Raw genomic sequence first — 19,632 nt, forward strand, 5'->3', positions numbered from 1 at the left:
GTGGCCTATCAGCACATCCTTCCCCTCATACGCCATGAGCATATGACAACTCTCCCAGTAACTGCTTAGCTAAGCTTATTTGTTACAACATACATGGCCAGCCAACTTCTATATCTGTTCCTGGTGGGAAGAGAATAAGATCCCTCACCTATGGCGTGGAAGGGGTGCATACAGAACACCAGCCCTATATCAGCTGCAGAGACTGATCCAATAGCCATGGGGGCGGCTGGCATCCAGTATTGAAGTTAACCTTGCTGACTCTTCTCTATGTAAGCAAAGAGTTGCTCCATCAAGTGTCTGTGTGTAAGTCACGCTTTTGTTGTTGATCTCTGTGGTACAATGAATTATTTAACATAAACCTTCTACCCATGGTCTTTGTGACTTCCATCCAAGTGATTGGGTGGGACTATACAAATAAGATAAATGTGACCCACCAAGGGGACTGGATAGCTTGGTAATAATTCAAATAAAGTTTGTGGCACCTATGTGGTACCATGCAAATAGGGTCTATGGAACCCCAACAAAGGGATTGGTTAGTTTGCCATCTCACTAGGCTGGGCCACCTCAGAGGTGGGAGGAGAGGATCTCACCACCAACAAGGAAGAAGAGTTGAGAGTGGAGCATGTCTTTTGGACCCAGAATCCCTGCACTGAGAAGCTCCTGGAAAGAGGAGACCGCGGGGGAGAGAGAGAGAGGGCTATAACACTGAAGATGGCTAGAAGTGGTGGTAAAGAAACGGCAGCAGGTGAAGACGCAGTGGGCTTCTCAGCCCATGGAGCAAGAAAACTGAGTGCCTTTGGGCAGGAGACCTGCTGGTAGAGGAGCGTGTCTCCGGGCACTAGGTAGAGCTAATTTTGCGGACCCACGGAGATAGAGCTTTTGGGCTGAGGTTTACTGATGGAGTGGGTGCTACGGAGCACTTATTGGCAGAGGTAAAAAAAAGCTTTGTAACACTTACCCAAGCAGAGCAGAAGCTGGGGAGCCAGGGAGAGGCATGTCTGTGTGCGTGGCTGAGAAGAGGCTGTCCTGATGGAAGAAATGTATCCTGAGCATTCCTGAACCTGAATTGTAACCTGTTAACTTCTCTGATAAACCTGGTAACTGTAAGTATGGTCTGCGAGTTCTGTGTGGCCATTGCAATGAATTCTCTAACTCGGCAGAGAAGTAGAGTACCATAGGAGGGACAATTGGTGTCAGAATTGGTGAAGATGGTGGGGAGAGGAGGCATGTCTAACCTTCACCTCATAGGAATCAGCCTTGGTCTGTTGATCTTGATTCTCCTTCTCTCTTTAGAAGTTAGAGGAGGTCAGAAACCACCCCCTGCCATTTTTACAACCTCAGACCTTGGCTTAACAGTTTGACACAGTGACCAGGGTCAACATGATACTCATTTACTTTGTAGCATGTAGTAGCTTATTCTTTTAATTGCCCCATATCCATGTTCTTCAAAGTGTGGCCTGAGGAGCAGCATTAGTATTACCTGGACGTTTCTTAGAAACGCAGAATCTCAACCTCACCCAAGCCCAAAGATCCTTGGGTACTGTATGTACAATAACACTTTAAAAATCACTGCTTAAAGTATTCTATTATAGAAATATACCACAATTTATCTACCCGTTGTAGTTTTATGATCATTAATGTTGTTTCTACTTATTTATTATTATATATACTATAATGTTTCCATGAACACTCTTGGACCTGTTATTTTATATGCAAATATGCTGATTTCTTTTGGATATCTACATAGGATCAGGATTTCCAGGTCGTGTATTTGGTACTTGGCTACAGAGCCCTAGTGATGCAGTGATTAAAAGTTATGGGTGCTAACGAAAAGGCTGGCAGTTTGAATCCACCAGCCACTCCCTGGAAACCCTGTGGGGCAATTCTACTCTGCCCTATAGGGTCACAATGAGTCAGAATGGACCCAACAGCAAGGGGTTTTATATTTGGCTACAGAAAACACTGTCAAAGAGTGCATAAGTGTTTGAAAAATTATTCTACTACTTATACTGTGTGAGAGTTTCCATTTTCAATATGTTTAATTTTAGCAGTTTTGACAAGTGAGCCATATTAAATTATTGTGTTTTTAGCTTTGAAATTCCTGCTGACTAATATATTGAATGTTTGGATCTGTTCCATTGGTTTATCTATCCTTGTGCCAAGAACACATTAACTTACATTTTGGTAACTTTACAATCATCTTGACAGTAGTAGTATAAGTCTTCTAATTTGGTACTTTTTCAAATTCCCTTGGATATATTAGGTTTTTTCCATTTCTCTAGAAATTTTGGAATCATTTTGTCAATTTCTAAAAAAAAAAAAAATTTGATTGCTATTTTATAAAGTCTATGAATCAACTTTGGAGGAATTGGCATATTTAAAACATTAAGTATTTTAACATGTTAAAAGACAGAGATTGTCAGAATAAATGAAAAAGGAAAACCTAAGCATATGATATATAAAAAATCTTCATTTTAAATATAAACACATAGGTTGAGTAAAAGTAAAAAGATAGAGGAAGATACATCATGGAAACACTAACCAAAAGGAAACTTTGCCAATATTGGAGGCCTGTTGGCACAGTGGTTAAGCATTCAGCTGCTAACTAAAAGGTCAGCAGTTTGAATTCACCAGCCGCTCCTGGGAAACCATATGGGGCAGTTCGACTCTGTCCTATAGGGTCGCTGTGAGTCAGAAACGACTCGATGGCAATGGGTTTGGTTGGTTTTTTACTAATATCATACAAAATAGATACCAAAACAAAGAACACTATCATGGGTAAAGAGGGACATTATATAGTGGGAAATGGTCAGTTTTCCAAGAAGGCATAACAATTCTATATGTGTATACATCTAACAACAGAGTTTAAACATACATGAAGCAAGAATTGACAGAAGTGAAAGGAGAAATAGACAAATCCACAACTGCAGTTGGAGGTATCAACACTCTGATCTCAAAACTCAACAGAAGTAGAAATATATTCAGTAAGGATATGGATGGCTGGAACAACACTATAAACCAACATGACCTAATTGGCATTTATAGAACCCTCTGTCTAAAAACAGCAGAATGCACATTCTTGACAATTTAATATAGAACACTCACTAACATAGAAAACATTCTGGGCCATAAGCATTAACAAATTTAAAGAAACAGAAATCATATAAAGTATGTTACCTGATGATATGTAACTAAACTAAAATTAATATGAAGAATATATCTGGAAAATTTCCAAATATTTCAAAATTATGCAAAACATTCCTAAATAGCCCATGGATTACTGAATAACTCTCAAGGACATCAGTGGAAGAAGCTGTCTTAATTACCTACTGCAGCTATAACAGAAATATCAAAAGTGGAAGGCTTTAACAAAGAGAAATTTATTCCCTCACAATCTAGGAGGCTAGAAGTCCAAATTCAGGGTGCCAGCTCCAGGAGAAGGCTTTCTCTCTCTGTTGGCTCTGGAGCATCAATCTTTCCTTGGTCTAGGAGCTTCTCAGCATAGGGAGTCTGGGTCCAAAGGACATGCTCTGCTCCTGGCACTACTTTCTTTCATGAGATCATCCTGTCTCTCTGCTTGCTTCTCTCTTTTATATCTCAAAAGAGATTGACCCAAGATACAACCTAATTTTGTAGATTGAGTGCTGCCCCATTAACATAACTATCTCTAATCCAACGTCATTAACATCATAGAGGTAGGATTTACAATGCATAAGAAAATCACATCAGATGACAAAATGATGGACACCCACACCATACTGGGAATCACAGACTAGCCAAGGTGACACACATTTGGGGGGGGAACACAATTCAATGCATAAAGTGCTTCGAAGAAAATTTATAGCAATAAATACTTATTAGAAAAGAAGGAAGGTCTCAGATAACTTACATCTTAAAAAATTAAACAATAAATTATACCTAATGCAGGAAAAAAGAGAGGAAGTAAAGAGAGGAAGTAATAAACATTATAGCATAAATAAAAGAAATTGAAAAAGAATTGAGAAAATGATTCAAATTAAATTCTGGTTTATTGAAAAGTTTAATATAGTTAATAAATATTTATACAAATTGGCAAAGGAAAAGAGAGAAAGAAGACACAAACTACTGAAAACAAAAATGAAAGAGAGAAAACTACTGCTGATCCCATGTAAATGAACGAGATAATAAAGGGAAACTATGAAAAAGTTCTATGCCTATAAATTTGACATTTAATATGAAATAATAAAATTACTTGAAAAACTCAATCTATCAAAACTCATTGAAGAAGATATGAATAACCTGAAAGTCCTACATCTGCTATGGAAAACATTTGAAGCTAAAAAATTTCCAAAAACACCATCCAACCAACCAAACAAAAAAAACACTATAGACACACATATTTTAAGGGTGAGTTCTACCAAACTGTGATGGATTGAATTGTGTCCTCCAAAAATATGTATCAGCTTGGTTAGGCCATGATCCCCAGTATTATGTGGTTATTCTCTATCTTGTCATTGTAATTTTATGTTAAACAGGATTAGGGTGGGATTGTAACATCCTTAATAAGGTCACATCCTGGATCCAATGTAAAGGGAGTTTCCCTGGAGTGTGGCCTGCACCAGCTTTTATCTTACAAGAGATAAAAAGAAAGGTAAACAAGCAGAGAGGGGGAACCTCATACCACCAACAAAGAAGCACAAGGAGCAGAGCATGGCCCTTGAACCCTGGGTTCCTGTGCAGAGAAGCTCCTAGTCTAGGGGAAGACTGATGAGAAGGACCTTCTTCCAGGGCTTACAGAGAGAGAAAGTGCTTCCCCTGGAGATGATGCCCTGAATTTGGACTTCTAGCCTACCAGACTGTGAAAAAAATAAATTTCTCTTTGTTAAAGCCATCCACTTGTGGTATTTCTGTTATAGCAGCACTAGATGACTAACACACAAACATTTAAAAAATAAATAATGCCAATTCTAAAAATCTTCTCTAAAAAGTTGATTTCTGAGGCGGGGCCAAGATGGCGGACTAGATAGAAGCTACCTCGGATCCCTCTTGAAACAAACACTCAGGAAAACAAGTGAATCGATCACATACATGACAATCTACGAACCCTGACCATCAAACACAGATCTAAAGAGTTGACCTGAGTGACAAGTATGTGAAAAGCTGCATCCTGGAGCAGCAACAGCCCCTGGAACAGGCGTCCGGCACCACAGCCTTGAGCCCTCGTGGTTCCCTGGTGCTGAGTGGCGGGGCTGATTGCAGCTTGCTGAGGCAGGGCAGGCACGGGACACAGCCCTAACCCCTAGTCCCCTGGGGTAACCTCAGTAGAGACTCAGCCAGTGCAAGCAGGCTGCACACTGATGCTGCTAACGAGAGAACGAGCAACCACGGGGAAGTAGCCACTGTTTTTGGAGCATGGAGCCAGCGTCCTCATGAGAAAACCTTGGCGCTGGGCTTTGGACTGGGCGCAGGGATGCTGAGCATGGCTTCCTGAGATGGCGCAAACACGGGATGCAGCCCTTGCCCCGAGAAGTGACCTTGGGGGAAGCCCAGCCAGCACATGCAGGCAACACAATGACATGGCTGACAGGAGGAAAAGTCAGTGGGAGGCAGTGACTGGTTTTGGAGCCTGGAGTGCAGCGTCCCAGCCGGGGAACCTTGGCGCTGGGCTTTGGATGGGGAGTGGAGGAGTTGACCACAGCTTCTGAGACAGCACAAGCACAGGATGTGGGCCTGACCCTCGGAGGCAATCTCGACCGAGCCAGAGCACACAGGCGACACGACCCTCAGGAATCTCAGATAAATCAGTCATCACCAAGCAAGATAAGTAACTTTGTCTATATTCCCAGGTGTACTCTCTCTTATCTATCTGATCCCTCCCTCCCTTCCCAGGCAGCTTCATTAACATTAGAATTTCCTGGGCCAGGGAGTGAAGTGCTCTGTGGTTTATTGTTTTTTGTCTTTACCTAACCCATTCTCCTGGCCTGAGAGAAGCAGCTACTAAAAACCCAGGGACCAAAAATCCTTCCCTGACTTCCTGAAATTGGAATAAAAATACAGAACCAGCTCCAGCCAAGCATATGAGATCCACAGTCTTGGGCTTTCATCCCTACAGGGAACAAGGTGGCTATTATAATGCAAAGGCAATTCCAAAAGTGATCTAACTGTAATTGTTTTAGCAGATTACTGGAAAGATAAAATTTCCAGGTCTGATATCTCTGCATCTTAAGCAGAGCCCTCACTGACCCACAACAGGGAACAGAGGGCTGAAGCTTCACTCAAACCACCTAGCCTCCTGCCAAAGGGGTCTGAGGATAGTCACATCTACCAATCTGTAGAGGTATATGCATTGGGTGCCTAAGATACAGCTGCAGAGCCCACCCACCAAAGTGCTTTAGGAATTGAGACACACCTACCTCACTGGCACTTGGGGGAAGGCTGTCAGCATCCTGCCCCCTCTGGAGTGTGACCCCCTCCTGCTACTAGAATCTGGTACACAGAACTATCACTACTACTCCTCTAAATTAATAGGTGACAGGCTACCCCACACACTTGGTGACCCAAAATCAGATTCTATTCAAGAATAGTGAGTGGACTCTTAGGCTTACATATCTGGTAACAGCCCAAACCAGCCGGTAATAGGACATAAGCGATTCAAAGGCCACAACAATCAAGACAGCACAACCTAGTAGCCCATCTATGTATATTGAAAGAAAACAAGACAAGACACAGTGAGCAAACAAAAAAAAATCAATACAATATCTAATAGATGGCTTGGAGACAGCAGTTGATATCAAACCACATAAAGAAGCAGACCATGATTGCTTCTACAACTGCCCAAATTAAGGAATCAAAATCTATCCCAAATGAAGATACAATCCTAGAATTGCCAGATGCAGAATATAAAAAACTAATATTCAGAATCCTTCAAGACATCAGGGATGACCTCAGAAATGAAATAAGACAATCTACAGAAAAAGCCAAGGAACACACTGATAAAGCAGTTGAAGAACTCAAAAAGATTATTCAAGAACATAGCGGAAAAATTAATAAGCTGCAAGAATCCACAGAGAGACAGCATTCAGAAATCCAAAAGATGAACAGTAAAATTACAAAATTAGACAACTCAATAGGAAGTCAGAGGAGCAGAATCAAGCAATTGGAATGCAGAGTGGGGAAGATGGAGGATAAGGCAATTAACACCAATGTAGTTGAAGAAAATCAGATAAAAGATTTAAAAAAAGAAAGAAGAAACCCTAAGAATCATGTGGGACTCTATCAAGAATAACTTGCGTGTGATTGGAGTTCCAGAACAGGGAGGGATAACAGAAAATACAGAGAGAACAGTTCAAGATCTGTTGGCAGAAAACTTCCCTGACATCATGAAAGATGAAAGGATATCTATCCAAGATGCTCATCGAACCCCATATAAGATTGATCCAAAAAGAAAATCACCAAGACATATTATCGTCAAACTTGCCAAAACCAAAGATAAAGAGAAAATTTTAAAAGCAGCCAAGGATAAAAGAAAGGTCTCCTAAAAAGGAGAATCAATAAGAATAAGTTCAGACAACTCAGCAGAAACCATGCAGTCAAGAAGGCAATGGGATGACACATACAGAGCACTGAAGGAGAAGATCTGCTAGCCAAGGATCATATATCCAGCAAAACTCTCTCTCAAATATCAAGGTGAAATTAAAACACTTACAGATAAACAGGAGCTTAGAGAATTTGCAAAAACCAAACCAAAGCTACAAGAAATACTAAAGGAAATTGGTCAGAAAATCAATAACATCAGATACCAACACAACACAAGGTCACAGAACAGAACATCCTGATATCAACTCAAATACGGAAATCATAAAAACAAATTAAGATTACTTTTAAAAAGAAAAAAATGCTCAAAACAGGGAATCATTGAAGTCAATATGTAAAAGAACACTATAATTAAAAAGAGGGACTAAATACAGGAGGCATAGAACTTCCATATGGAGAGGAAAACAAGGCGATATAGGATGATACAAGTCAGGTTTTTACTTAGAAAAATAGGGGTAAATATTAAGGTAATCACAAAGAGGTCTAACAATTCCATAACTCAAAATAAAAACCAAGAGAAATGTAACAACTCAGCAAACATAAATTCAACTACTATGAAAATGAGGAACACACAATTTACAAAGAAAAACGTCTCAGCACAAAAAAGTAAGTGGAAAAATGAAATTGTCAACAACAAACACAAAAAGGTATCAAAATGACAGCATTAAACACATACTTATCTATAATTACGCTGAATGTAAATGGACTAAATGCACCAATAGAGAGACAGAGAGTCTCAGACTGGATAAAGAAACACAGTCCGTCTATATGCTGCCTACAAGAGACACACCTTAGACTTAGAGACACAAACAAAAAAAACTCAAAGGATGGAAAAAAAATATATCAAGCAAACAACAATCAAAAAAGGGCAGGAGTAGCAATATTAATTTCTGACAAAATAGACTTTAAAGTTAAATCCACCACAAAGGATAAAGAAGGACACTACATAATGATTAAGGGACAATTAACCAGGAAGATATGACCACATTAAATATTTATGCACCCAATGACAGGGCTGCAAGATACATAAAACAAACTTTAACAGAACTGAAAACTAAGATAGACACCTCTACAACTATAGTAGGAGACTTCAACACGCCACTTTGGGAGAAGGATAAGACTTCCATTAAGAAGCTCAATAGAGACACGGAAGATCTAATTGCTACAATCAACCAACTTGACCTCATAGACTTATACAGAACACTCCACCCAACAGCTGGAAAGTCTACTTTCTTTTCTAGTGCACATAGAACATTCTCTAGAATAGACCACGTATTAGGGCATAAAGTAAGCCTGTGCAGAATCCAAAACATCGAAATATTACAAAACATCTTCTCAGACCACAAGGCCATAAAAGTAGAAATCAATAACAGAAAAATCAGGGAATAGAAATCAAATACTTGGAAACTGAACAATACCTTGCTGAAAAAAGACTGGGTTATAGAAGACATTAAGGAGGGAATAAAGAAATTCATAGAATCCAACTAGAATGAAAACACTTCCTATCAAAACCTCTGGGACACAGCAAAAGCAGTGCTCAGAGGTCAACTTATATCAATAAATGCACACATACATAAAGAAGAAAGAGCCAAAATCAGAGAAATGTCCCTACAACTTGAACAAATAGAAAGCGAGCAACAAAAGAATCCATCAGGCACCAGAAGAAAACAAATAATAAAAATTAGAGCTGAACTAAATGAATTAGAGAACAGAAAAACAATTGAAAGAATTAACAAAGACAAAAGCTGGTCCTTTGAAAAAATTAAAAAAACATTGGCCAGATTGACTAAAGAAATACAGGAAAGGAAACGAATAACACGAATAAGAAACGAGATAGGCCATAACACAACAGACCCAACTGAAATTAAAAGGATCATATCAGATTATTATGAAAAATTGTACTCTAACAAATTTGCAAACCTAGAAGAAATGGATGAATTCCTAGAAAAACACTACCTACCTAAATTAACACAATCAGAACAACTAAATAGACCCATAACAAAAAAAGAGATTGAAAAGGTAATCAAAAAACTCCTATGACGCCACCATATCCCTGATACCAAAACCAGGTAAAGACACCACAAAAAAAGAAAATTACAGACCTATATCCCTCATGAACGTAGATGCAAAAATTCTCAACAAAATTCTAGCCAATAGAATTCATCAACATATCAAAAAAATAATCCACCCCGACCAAGTGGGATTTATACCAGGTATGCAAAGTTGGTTTAATATTAGCAAAACCATTAATGTAATCCACCATATAAATAAAACAAAACACAAAAGCCACATGATCTTATCAATCGATGCTGAAAAGGCATTTGACAAAGTCCAACACCTATTCATGATAAAAATTCTCAGCAAAATAGGAATTGAAGGAAAATTCCTCAACATAATAAAGGGCATCTATACAAAGCCAACAGCCAACATTATTTTAAATGGAGAGAGCCTGAAAGCATTTCCATTGAGAAAAGGAACCAGACAAGGATGCCCTTTATCATCACTCTTATTCAACATTGTGCTAGAGGTCCTAGCCGGGGCAATTAGGCTAGATAAAGAAATAAAGGGCATCCGGATTGGCAAGGAAGAAGTAAAATTATCTCTATTTGCAGATGACATGATCTTATACACAGAAAACCCTAAGGAATCCTCCAGAAAACTACTGAAACTAATAGAAGAGTTTGGCAGAGTCTCAGGTTACAAGATAAACATACAAAAATCACTTGGATTCCTCTACATCAACAAAAAGAACATCGAAGAGGAAATCACCAAATCAATACCATTCACAGTAGCCCCCAAGAAGATAAAATACTTAGGAATAAATCTTACCAAAGATGTAAAAGACCTATACAATGAAAACTACAAAGTACTAGTGCGAGAAACTAAAAGGAACCTACATACGTGGAAAAACATACCTTGCTCATGGATAGGAAGACTTAACATAGTAACAATGTCTATTCTACCAAAAGCCATCTATTCATACAATGCACTTCTAATCCAAATTCCAATGACTTTTTTTAATGTGATGGAGAAACAACTCATCAACCTCATATGGAAGGGAAAGAAGCCCCAGATAAGTAAAGCATTACTGAAAAAGAAGAAGAAAGTGGGAGGCCTCACTCTACCTGATTTTAGAACATATTATACAGCCACAGTAGTCAAAATAGCCTGGTACTGGTACAACAACAGGCACATAGACCAATGGAACAGAATTGAGAACCCAAATATAAATCTATCCACGTATGAGCAGCTGATATTTGGCAAAGGACCAGTGTCAGTTAATTGGGGAGAAGATAGTCTTTTTAACAAATGGTGCTGGCATAATTGGATATCCATTTGCCAAAAAATGAAACAGGACCCACACCTCACACCATGCACAAAAACTAACTCCAAGTGGATCAAAGATCTAAACATAAAGACTAAAACAATAAAGATCATGGAAGAAAAAAATAGGGACATTAGGAGCCCTAACACAAGGCATAAACAGAACACAAAACATTACTAAAAATGACGAAGAGAAACCAGATAACTGGGAGCTCCTAAAAGTCAAACACCTATGCTCATCTAAAGACTTCACCAAAAGGGTAAAAAGACCACCTAAAGATTGGGAAAAAATTTTCAGCTATGACATCTCCAACCAGTGCCTGATCTCTAAAATCTATATGATTCTGTTAAAACTCAACCACAAAAAGACAAACAACCCAATCAAAAATTGGGCAAAGGATATGAACACGCACTTCACTAAAGAAGATATTCAGGCAGCTAACAGATACATGAGAAAATGCTCTCGATCATTAGACATTACAGAAATGCAAATTAAAACTACCATGAGATTCCATCTCACTCCAACAAGGCTGGCATTAATCCAAAAAAAAAAAAAAAAAACACAAAATAATAAATGTTGGAGAGGCTGCGGAGAGATTGGAACTCTTATACACTGCTTGTGGGAATGTAAAATGGTACAACCACTGTGCAAATCTATCTGCCGTTTTCTTAAAAAGTTAGAAATAGAACTACCATACAACCCAGAAATCCCACTCTTCGGAATATACCCTTCACACAAACAGATATATGCACACCCATGTTTATTGAAGTAGTGTTTACAACAACAAAAAGCTGGAAGCAACCAAGGTGTCCAACAAGGAATGAATGGTTAAATAAATTATGGTATATTCACACGATGGAATACTACACATCGATAAAGAACAGTGATGAATCTGTGAAACATTTCATAACATGGAGGAACCTGGAAGGCATTATGCTGAGTGAAATTAGTCAGCTGCAAAAGGACAAATATTGTATAAGACCACTATTAAAAGATCTTGAGAAATAGTATAAACTGAAAAGAACACATTCTTTTGTGGTTATGACAGTGGGGAGGGAGGGAGGGTGGGAGAGGGTTATTTACTGATTAAATAGTAGATAAGAACTACTTTTTTTTTTTTTTTTTACTTTAGGTGAAGGGAAGGACAATACTCAATATGGGAAGTTCAGCTCAACTGGACTGGAACAAAAGCAAAGAAGTTTACAGGATAAACCGAATGCTTTGAAGGTCAGTGGAGCAAGGGTGGGGGTTTGGGGACTATGGCTTCAGTGGACTTCTAAGTCAATTGGCATAATAAATTCTATTAAGAAATCATTCTGCATCCCACTTTGAAGTGTGGCGTCTGGGGTCTTAAATGCTAACAAGCAGCCATCTAAGATGCATCAATTGGTCTCAACCCATCTGGATCAAAGGAGAATGAACAACACCAAGGTCACATGATAACAATGAGACCAAGAGACAGAAAGGGCCACATGAACTAGAGACTTACATCATCCTGAGACCAGAAGAACTAAATGGTGCCCTGCCACAACCGATGACTCCCCTGACAGGGAGCACAACAGAGAACCCCTGAGGGAGCAGGAGAACAGTGGGATGCAGACCCCAAATTCTCATAAAAAGACCAGACTTAATGGTCTGACTGAGACTAGAAGAATCCTGGTAGTCATGGTCCCCAAACCTTCTGTTGGCCCAGGACAGGAACCATTCCTGAAGACAACTCATCAGACATGGAAGGGATTGGACAATGGGTTGGAGAGAGATGCTGATGAAGAGTGAGCTACTTGTATCAAGTGGACACTTGAGACTGTGTTGGCATCTCCTGTCTGGAGGGGAGATGGGAGGGTATAGAGGGTTAGAAACTGGCAAAATGGTCATGAAAGGAGAGACTGGAAGGAGGGGGCAGGCTGACTCATTAGGGGGAGAGTAAGTGGGAGTACGTAGTAAGGTGTATATAAGTTTCTATGTGACAGACTGACTTGATTTGTAAGCTTTCACTTAAAGCACAATAAAAATTATTTTTAAAAAATTGATTTGTAAGAAGAAAATCAAATTACATATAAAAGAGTTTTTAGAACTAATTAGTGAGTGTAGCAAGGTTGTAGGATACAAAACATATACCCAAAACTCATTTATATTTCTATATATCCATAATAAAAAACTGGAACATGGAATTAAAAAAAAAAAAGAACAGTTTTAATAGCACCGAATATTTAGATATCAATCGAGCATTATCTGCATGATTTGTACTTGGAAATTTAAAAAAACACTGTAGAAAAACAAACAGACAACCAAAAGAAAGCATAAATAAATGAAGACAGAGGTGGAGCCAGCATGGCACCCTAGACAGATGCATCATGCCTTCCTTGTGCAGCAAAGACCCAGAAAACTAAGTAAAGCAGATACAAACATCAATCCTGGAACCCTAATATCAGATGAAAGGATAAAGAGCCAGATCAAACACCAAATGGAAGAAGAAACTGAACAAAAACAGACAGTGAGGAGAGATAAGAAGTGGAGGTCACCTGGCAACTAACATGGCATATCTTTGCCATCTTGAAGCACAGCCAGAAATGACCCTGGACAGAGAGTATGGGTGGGCAACTCCATGGAGCTCCCAACAGGAGTCAGAGCACCTAGTAACCGGAGAAACATGCTTTGCCACTCCTCACCCTTCTGCCCTGTATGCCACCCCTACCTCTTCCTGACAGGCCACACTGTGCCTACCAATTGGCAGGAGAGCTACCGGCCTGCTGTTAAGTCAGGCCCACCCCCAACCCCCAGCTCCATTTGTTTTCCCTACCTTCCTTTTCTTTCTCCCTTCCACCTAGCCTCATCACCAACTCCATCCCTTCCTGACAGGCCACACTGAGCCCTCGGTTAGAGAGTTACCAGCCCGCCACTACCCTAATCTACCCCACCCCCACCTGATGATTTTTAACAGACCATTTTTTTTTTCTTTTATTAATCTTCCTTTTCTTTCTCCCTCCCACCTAGCCCACATGACACTTCTACCCCTTCCTCACAGGCCACTCCACACCACCACAAGTAGAGACCTATAGGCCTGCCACCAACCTGAATCCCCCTCCCCAAACCTGCTGGTTCTGTGTCATTTTTTCCTTGTCATCCTTTTCTCTCTCCCTCCTACCTAGCCCCATACCCAACGCAACCCCTTCCTACTGGGCCATGCCACTACGTTGGCTGGCTAGAGAATCATTGGCCTATCACCACTCTGGGTCCCCCACACCCCCACCCACCAGCTCCTGCTGAGCCATTTCTCTTTCTTCTTTTTCTTTCTTACTCCTACTTAAAACTGTGTGCCACTCCCTGGGTAGAGAGCTACCTCCACCACCAGTCTTGGTCTGACCCACCCCTGCCTGCCAGCTCTCACCGTGCCATTCTTTTTTTGTTGAATTATTTTAATGTTTTTCCCGTTCTTTTCTTTCTCCTTCCCCCAACCCCATATGCCACCTCTACCTCATCCTGTAGGGCCACACTGCACTGCAGCAACTAGAGAGACTCTAGTTCACTGCTACCCTGAGTCTGCCCCACCCCCACTCACTGGATCTCACAGCATTTTTTTTTCTTTCCCCTTTTCTTCCTTCAACTCACCTCCTCTTCCACTGGCTCCCTGGTCTGCCCCACCCTACCAGTCAGCCAAGTTTATTTTCATTCCTCACTCTTTTCTTTTCTTTGTTTCCCTTACCTAGCCCCATATGCCACACCCCATTCCTGCTGGCCCTCACTGTGCCACCACAGCTAGAGCATCTTGGAAAAGGCCAATTGCTACACTGGGCTTACCTTGCCGCTCCCATTCTGCCACTCAAACGGCTGCTGAATGGAGGGAAGCAAACCTGTTCCTCTCTCAGTCCAATGTCCCTGCCACTCTGGTGAGGGTCTTTAAATGCTTCCACACAGCTGAACCAACACCAGGAAGCAGTGCCCACATGGTCTGGCTTCAACCACCTCACTAAATCAGTGTACAGTTAATTGGGTTCAACCTGCCTGCTGCTGCCCTGCCCACCCAGACAAAATGTTGAGAAACATTGTGACCACAGACAAGGAAGTAGAAAAGCATGCCTGGCTCATTCACCCTGACATTTCAAAACAAAACAAAGAAGCAAGATGAAAAGAAAATGAACATATAATCAACAAAAACAGAAAATAGTATCTCAATGTCTTAGAGACAGCAGACAATATCAAAATCTATTTAAAAAGTAGGATGAGATGGCTCAGCAAGTTACCAAAATAAAGACACAGATGACCTTCTGAGAGAATAAAAGGCAGTGGAACTAACAGATATGGAATTCAAAAGACTAATATTTAGGGCTCTCCAAAAGATTAGGAAAAAGATTAAGGAAAACAGGCAAAATCAAGGGAAAAAATAAGCAACATCATGGAAAACAGATAAAATCAACAAAAACGTAACCAAAATCAAGAATAACATAGAGAAAAAGCAAGAGAAGGATTCAGGAAAATAATACCGGAACAAGACACCAAAATAAGCAAGCAATTAGCAATCACGCAAAAATATCAAAACAAAAACAACAACATGTCAGAAATAGACAACTAAATAGAACGTCTTAGGAGCAAATGTGAAACAATGGAAGACAGAATCAGAGATTGCAGACAAATCCATGGATGCCACTTCAGCTGAGGATAAATCAGAGAAAACAATGAAGAAAAAGAAAGAAAACCTAAGAAAAATGTGAGGCACAATTAGAAGCAAAAATTTGCATGTGATCAAAGTTCCAGAACGAATGGAAAACACAGAGAAGATTGTTGAAGATTTACTAGCAGAAAGCATCCCAAGTATCATTAAAAAAGAAAAGCTGACCATCCAAGAAATTCAAAAAGCACTATAAAGGATAGATTTCAAAAGAAAGTCAGCAAAACATATCACAATTGCACTTGCCAAAACAAAGAAAGAATCCTGAGAACAGCTCAAGAAAAATAAAAAGTCACTTACAAAGGGGAAACAATAAGACTATCTCTGATTACTCAGCAGAAAGTTTGCAGGCAAGAAGGCAATGGAATGACATAAAACTTTGAAAGAACAAAAAAGGCCAACTGAGAATAATATATTCTACAAAACTCTCCCTCAGACACAATGGTGAAATTAGGACATTCCCAGATAAACATAAATTAAGGGAATTAGGAAAAGCCAAACAGAACTTTTAGGGAATATTAAAGGGAGTCCTTTGGTTGGAGAACCAACAACGTTAGACAGCAACTGCAGGACACAGGACAGCATCAGCCAGTTACCAACCTAGGTAAAGAACTCTCAATAATAATACAAAACTAGAAGACTTAAAACAGGGAAACAGATGTCAATATGTAAATGATGACAATGTTGAAACAATAAAAAGAGGAATGAACTGTGTAGGTATAGAAATTTCAAAGGGAAAGGAAGTCAAGGTGATATCAAGTAGTAAAAGACTCATTCAAACTTAGGAAGATAAAGGTAAATTTCAAGGTAACCATAAAGAAAGCCAACAAACCTACTCATCAGAATAAAAATGAAGAAAAACAAAATCTCAGTAAACACAATATCTATTAAAAAATGCAAAAGAAACAAAAATCAACAAAGAAGAGTAACAGGAACAGCACAAGAGAGTAACAGGAACAAAGAAAACAACAGCACCACAAATAAAAACACAATGTGACAGCAATAAACTCATATCACTCAATAGTCACACTGAATATAAATGTTTTAAATGACCCTATAAAGTGGCAGAATGGATAAAAAACAAAAACACAACCCATCAATATCCTGTCTACCATAGACACACCTTAAATAAACACATAAATATATTAAAAATCAAAGGATGGAAAAAATATATAAGCAAACAGTAACCAAATAGGGCAGGAGTGACAATACTAATCTCAGATAAAATAGACTTTAGTGCAACATCCACCATAAAAAAAGGCAAGGAAGGACATTATATAATGATTAAATGAACAATATACAAGAAATTATAATCTTAATAAATGTCTACAGACCCAAAAACAGGGCTCCAAAAACAAGCTCTAACAGCACTGAAAAGAGAAATAGACAATAATAGTACAGACTTCAACATACCACTCTCAGTAAAGGACGGAACATCTACAAAGAAACTTAACAGAAATATAGAAGATCTAAAAGCCAGTATCAAACAACTGGACCTCATAGATATATATAGAACACACCACCCAACAGCAGAAAAGTATACATTCTTTTCCAACACAAATGGAGCATTCTCCAGAATTGACCGCATTTTATGCCATGAAGCAACTCCCAATAAAATCCAAAACAGATAAATATTACAAAGCATCTTCTCTGATCACAATGCCATAAAAGTGGAAATCAATAAAAGAGCAAAAAAAAAGTCAAATAAATAGAAATTGAATAACACCGATCTTAAAAACCAGTGAGTAATAGAAGAAATCAATGAGGAAATAAAAAAACCCTCAGAATAAAAGCAGAATGAAAACATATCATACCAAACCCTTTAAGGCAGCAAAGGCAGTCCTCAGAGGTCAATTTATAGCAAAAAATGCACACATCAAAAAAAAAGAACGGGCCAAAATAAAAATGTTAGCCTTACAACTCAAGCAACTAGAAAGAGAAAAGCAAATGAAGCCCACAGCAACCAGAAGAAAGGAAATAATAAAGATTAGAGCAGAAATAAGTGAAATAGAGAATAGTAAAACAATAGAAAAAAATCAAAAGATCAGAGGTTGGTTCTTTGAAAAGATCAACAAAATTGACAAATCACTGGCCACACTGGCAAAAGAAAAACAGGAGAGGAAGCAAATAACCTAAATAAGAAATGAGACTGAGGATATTACAACAGACTCAACTGAAATAAAAAGAATCACAACAGGATACTATGAAAAATTATACTCCAACAAATTTGAAAACCTAGAGCAAATGGACAAATTTCTAGAAACATACTACCTACCTAAACTAACACAAACTGAGGTAAAAAATCTGAACAAACCCATAACAAGAGAAGAGATTGACAATAATAATAATAAAAAAAAACCTCTGCCCACCCCCTCCACGCCCCCCCCAAAAAACAAACAAACAAAAAAAACCCTGGCTCAGACGGCTTCACTGGAGAATTTTACCAAACATTCAGAGAACTTACATCAGTACTGTTCAAACTATTTCAGAACACAGAAAAGGAAGGAATACTTCCGAATTCATTCTATGAACCCAGTATAACTCTGATACCAAAGCCAGACAAAGACTATACACAAAAAGAAAACTGCAGGCCAATATCTCTCATGAATATAGATGCAAAAATTCTCAACCAAATTCTAGCCAATAGACTTCAGCATCATATCAAAAAAATAATACACGAGGACCAAGTTGGATTCATACCAGATATACAAGGATGGCTCAACATTAAAAAATCAATCAACGTAACCCACCACATAAATAGAACAAAGAAAAAAATCACATGATCTCAGTCAATGCAGAAAAGGCATTTGATATAGTCCAACACCCTTTCCTGAAAAAATTCAAAAAATAGGAATAGAAGGGAAATTCCTCAACATAAGAAAGGGCATCTATGCGAAACCAACAGCCAACATTATTCTCAATGAAGAGAAACTAAAAACATTCCTCCTGAGAATGAGAACAAGACAAAGATGCCCTTTATCACAACTCCTATTTAACATTGCGTTGGAATTCCTAGCTAGAATGATAAGGCAAGATAAAGAAATAAAGGATGTCCATACTGGAAAGGAAGAAGTAAACCTATCCTGATTTGAAGATGATTCGATCCTATACATTAAAAAAAAATGCCATTGAGTTGATTTCAGCTCATAGAAACCCTATACTAACTACCTAGTAGAGCTGCCTCAGGTTTCCAAGGGGTGGCTGCTGGCCTTTTGCTTAGTAGCTGAATGCCTAACCACTGTGCCAACAGGGCTCAGATCCTATACACAGAGAACCCCAAAGATTTCACAAGAAAACTACTGGACTAATAGAAAGATGCAGCAGAGTAGCAGGATGTAAGATCAATATGCAAAAATCAGCTGGATTCTTATACACCAACAAAGAGAACTTCAAAAAGCAAATAAGAAAAAAAAATACAAGTTATAATAGCCCCTAAAAACATAAAATGCATAGGAATAAATATAACCAAGGTTGTAAAAGACCTATACAATGAAAATTACGAAACACTACTGTAAGAAACCAAAAGAGACCTACAAAAAATACCATGTTCGTGGATGGGAAGACTCAATGTTGTGAAAATGTCAATCCTACCCAATGCAATCTATAGATACAATGCAGTCCTAATCCAAATGCCAACAGTATTCTTTATAGAAATGGAAAAACTAATCACCAACTTTACATGGAAAGATATACCTGATAAGCAAAGCATTATTGAAGAAAAAGAACAAAGTAGAAGGCTTCACACTACCTGATCTCAGAACCTACTACACAGCCACAGTAGTCAAAACAATCTGGGACTGGTACAATAAAAGACACATAGACCCATGGAACAGAATAGAGAACCCAGATGTAAATCCATCCCCCTATGGTCAGCTGAGGACTAAAGTCCATTAAATGGGGGAGAGCCAGTGTTTTTAACAGATGGTGCTGGAAACACTAGATGTCCTTCTGTTAAAAAATGAAACATGACCCATACTTCACACCAAAAACTAACTCAAAATGGATAAAGACTTAAATAAAAAGCTAAAATGATTAAGATCGTGGAAGAAAAACTAGGGACAAAGCCAGG

This window comes from Elephas maximus, chromosome 8 (genome assembly GCF_024166365.1).
Source record: "Elephas maximus indicus isolate mEleMax1 chromosome 8, mEleMax1 primary haplotype, whole genome shotgun sequence".
Taxonomy (NCBI): domain Eukaryota; kingdom Metazoa; phylum Chordata; class Mammalia; order Proboscidea; family Elephantidae; genus Elephas; species Elephas maximus.